The 4,801-nt window shown below is 35.4% G+C and overlaps 1 non-coding gene across 1 annotated transcript; it reads right to left on the bottom strand.

Annotated features, from left to right (window-relative positions):
* Window positions 1-2,981: 2,981 nt before the first annotated feature.
* Window positions 2,982-3,146, bottom strand: LOC142449648 (U1 spliceosomal RNA). Its single transcript, XR_012784773.1, has one exon. It is a non-coding gene; the product is annotated as a U1 spliceosomal RNA (small nuclear RNA).
* Window positions 3,147-4,801: the final 1,655 nt, after the last annotated feature.

Genomic DNA, 4,801 nt, shown 5'->3' with positions numbered 1-4,801 from the left:
TACCACTAAGACCATATTTCCTAGTAACCGTTCCTCTTAATTTCCAATGTTTGTATTCCAATCGCCAGTCATTATCAATGCATTTTGATTGTCCATTTGATCAATTTCTGACTGAACTCACTGGTAGAATTCTTCAATTTCTTCATCACTAGCTTTTGTAGTTGGTGCATAAATTTGAATACTCATATTGATTGAATTTCTTGAAGGTGGCTAGATATAATCCTATCACAGACATTATATTTTAAGATTTTGAAAAATTCTTTTACAATGAATGCCATGCCATTCTTCTTTGTGTCATTCCTGGCATAGTAAATTACGATTTTTCGGACTCAAAATGGTAAACAGCAGGCTATTTCAGTTCACTAATGCTTAGAACATCAATCTTTATGCATTCCATTCTTAAGGACTTCATTTTTCCTAGGTTCATTCAACATTTCATTTGTACATTTCAAGTTCTAATTCTTAATTGATATTGCACCTGTTTCTTCTCTTTTTGAATTGTACCCTACCAGCAAATGAAGGTTCTGAAGGCTTTACTCCATCAATCTTCCTCAGTCATATTTGCAATGCCTTCTGACCTGAGGGAGGGGCTTCTAGCACTATTTCTGACAATGTTCTGTTTCTGTTCCTTAGGTTTCCAGTAACTGATCATGTTTCCATGGTCTCCTTTGAGTTTTCAGGGGCTAACTCCTCTGACTTGGGCAGCCCATTACTTCGTAATAATCTGTTATTCTTCTGGAAACTCTGCTGACACTCGTTCACTTTGGGTACCTTGCTGATACATGAAATACAAGTGACATAGGTTTCACTATCCCAACAACACACAAGCCACCACAATACAACAAACTGGCAGACCTAGATCAAACTGGTGCACGTATATCATTAGATCAAATTTAATTTGTAGCTCTGTTTTCTATCTTCTTACTAATTCTATTCAACTGCTTGGTCTCTCAGAAACTGAAAGCAGAGCAAGCAGTTCCCAGGTTAAAAACCTGTCTCTGAACTGTGTAAAAATTTGTAGGTAAGTCAGACCAGACACATATGGTTATTTAGCCCGAGCTTTTAAATAAATTAACAGCTTCATGTACAGCAAGTCAAGGTGATAAGACAAAGGATTTGTTTTGAGTAGGGGATGGTCAAATCTAATTACTATTAAATGGCAATTAGAAGCCCAAATCTCCATAACCCATAGGTTGATTGTGTATTAAATTAGCTATAGTCATAACGACCATTTCAATGTCTCCTTGTTCTAAATGTATGCTTTTTTTTTCTTTTAATGTTATCTTATTGAGTGCGTACAAAACACAAAATGAAGCAAACCTATCAGTCTGGATCGATCTTTGATAACACAGAAAATGTTGCCATTGTTACAAAATCTAGTCTCCAGGAGTTTTAGGGTTTTCTGGGTATCTTTCTGTATTTTTGCTGTCAATTTTGTGTTATTTCAGACACATCTCTTTTTATAAATAGATTTCTACCATATTACTTAGTACTTATTTGTCTGGTCCATTCCCAATCCCCATCTCCATGACTTTATTTTGTTAGCTTTTGTTTTATGTTTCATTTTTATTCTTTAGTGTTACTTGAATGTATACTATTGTTTTATTTTATAGGTAGCCTTTCAAAATTTCAAATTCATAGTCAAATATAAAATTGGTCCACATCTTCACTTTCCTACACAACAATGCACAATCTTTAGGCTGTTATCATTTCAATTACATTCCTTACATGTAAGATGCAAGCTGCCTTACATATAAGATGCAAGACATGCGAGATACCTACATACAGTAAGTTACCTAGGCTGTTCAGTTTATGTACTGTCATTTCTCCCACAAATTACACATTCTTCACTCCCAATATTTCTTTAGATTTACACAAAGGCTTACCATTTTTTAAAACATCATTATATTTTACTTTTCCTTTCTGGGATGAATTTTAACCATTAAGTATATCTGTTAGAAGTTCCTTTAATGAAGCTATTTTGGCAGCAAATTCTTAGATGTGTCCATTTGCAAATCTTTCACTTTTAATCTTGCATGACAAAAATTATAGGATTTAATATAGCATTTCATAGTAGAAAGCTGAAAGCCTTCTATGAGTGCACTTCACAAAGTTTATTTTAAAATGGAATTAAAAGGTAAAGTGCTGTTGCAGTAAGTAGGAATGTGATAAAACCAAAAACCAAACTCAATACCACTGAATTAATTCTGACACATAGCAACCTTACAGGACAGAGTAGGCTGCTTGTGTATATTTCCAAGACTGTAAAATTTTATAGGACCTCGAAGTGCTGCTGGTGGTTTTGAACTGTAGACCTTGAGGTTATCAGCCCAACACATAACCTACTTCATTACTAGGGCTCCTTATGAAAGTGATAAGGTGTGATCTTACTTCTATATAGCAATTATTAAAAGAATGTATGAAATATCTCTCACATTTATTTTTCCCTAAGATTCTCACACTGATTCTCAGTAGTTTGCTAAAAATAAAGAATTTATATTTTAATGGGTATATAGGACATTTTTAACAGGTACATAGGATAAATATTTCACAATTTTGTCACTCTCTCCCATTAATATTTTGGTATCTCTCGCACCTCCTATTTACACAACTTAAGCTTTTGCCATTTTTGTATTTTACTTTAAACCTGATCCTTTTTACAAGTATTAAAATGTCTACAGTGTTCATAAAGTCACATTAATAGAATTTTTAGCTTAAGGGAATTTTTATTAATCAATATCCTAATTCCTTCCAACATGCCAGATAAAATTTTTTTAAGATAACTGAATCTTTCCGAGCTCTGATACATTTATAATTGATAATTTAAGCTAATATGAGCTCATTTATCTTAATCACATTTCTGAAGATAAAGGTATAAATCTATGAATAGCAGTCCATTCACACTTCATTAAACTAAAGAAGAAATGGAAATCCTATCATGTTCAAAGTTAAGAGGTTCTAGGTTTTTCTTTTTCCTTTACTAGGGGAGAGCACGAACGCAGTCCCCCCACTACCACAAATTATGCCGTCAAGTTTCCCACATTTGGGGAAATCGCAGGGGTCAACACATCCAGAGATCAATGGATAAGCCTCGCCCTGGGAAAACCACCTTCATGATCATGGTATCTTCCCGGCCACGTAAGTATAAGAGTTTCTAGGTTTTTCACATACAAAGGTGAGTAACACAAAATCGGTACCAGTGCTTTCCAAAGTGGGCAATATGGTCTCCAGGGAGGTGCTGAGATAATGTGAGGAGGCTTCTAAAGAGGATACCTACACTTTATCCTGGATTATGGGCTTAAATTCTAAACATCGACATTGCCAGGGGCACACTGAGTTTTTTTCTTCCTGAAAAGGGGGTTGTAAGCCAAATAAGTTTAGTAATTTAAGATCTGCACACATTTTGATAGGTAACTGAATTTTCTCATTTTTTTTCTTAACAGCTGAAAGAAATACTTGAGAGTACAGCAGATCTTCAGTTTTATTGACTCCATATCTTATTGGGAAGGAAAGAGCTGCACATTCACCTAACATTCAAATACAGATAAATTAATTTTGCATGCCAAGTATTGTGAAAAATAAAAATCCACAAAAATTAAAGTGAAAAGGATGAATATAAAACCCCAACCAAACTCGCTGCTGTCAATTCCAATTCAGAGCAACCTATAGGTTACAGAGAACAGCTCTGTAGGGTTTCCAAGACGATAAATCTTTATCAAAAAAAAAAAGTAGCTTTAGTTTTCTCTCACAGACCAGCTAGTGGGATTGAACTGCCAACCTTTCAGCTAGCATCCCAATGCTTAATTCACTGCACCACCAGAGCTCCTTGTATAAAGTACAGACACTGCCATTGTCATTTTCAATATCATAAATCTGACAGTAAATTTGGTTTTCTGGAATGTGGCTGGAAAGGAAATACAGGGCTACTTGGGGGGCTTTTTGGGGTAGCTGACATTTCGGTTCTCCCTTGCTCCTCAGCAACGGTACAAAGACTTGCAGTTCAATTGAGAGATGATCCCAGGGGGTACCGTGAGAGAGCAAGGGAATCAGATTTGAAAAGGAGGAAGTCCAATGTGTTCATGAAGAGATTATTGCAGTGGCTGAGAATACATCCTACTGGGCCCAGGCATAAATTTCTCAGTGGCTCAGAGGCCCTAGGCTTTTGGAATGGCAGGTGTTCCATAATTGATTTAGGATACACGGGCAGGGCACAGACAGCGTATGCTTTATCAGCTAAGCCTACATTATTACTATGTTCTTTAGTCTTCAAAGAATCCCATAGAAAAGTGAATTTACAGTTAAACAAAGCAACATATAAATGAACAAGCCCATAAGACACCACTATCCCTTCCACTTTAACCTATGGTATATATGTGATGCATGACAGCCTGACATATGGACTGAATGGGAGTGCTAAGGTCAATCAGAATTCCAAATATTGATATGATTTAATTTTTTGATCAAATTATATAAGAGGAGACTTGAAAAAGTTCATGGAAATTTTGAACTTTTTGAAGTCTCCTCATATAAATCAATTTGTTTTACTACATCATATTTTGGGGGGCGGTGTATTGAATATTATTTTGCAAAAGTAAAGCAAAACAAACAGAAACAAAAACAAGGCAAACGAACGCACCCTCTGTGCTCTCATAGCAACTCTAGAGTACAACTGCCTCATGGCTGTAAATCTTTTTCCTTTTAATTGTATTGTAAATTGGGTGAAGGTTTAAAGGGTAAATCAGTTTTTCAATCAACAATTCCTTGACTACAATTCCCACATTTTAACATTGTTTATCCCATT

Source organism: Tenrec ecaudatus, chromosome 5 (genome assembly GCF_050624435.1).
Source record: "Tenrec ecaudatus isolate mTenEca1 chromosome 5, mTenEca1.hap1, whole genome shotgun sequence".
Classification (NCBI taxonomy): Eukaryota; Metazoa; Chordata; class Mammalia; order Afrosoricida; family Tenrecidae; genus Tenrec; species Tenrec ecaudatus.
The sequence above is the reverse complement of the archived record's forward strand: the minus strand, read 5'-3'. Positions and strand labels throughout refer to the sequence as shown.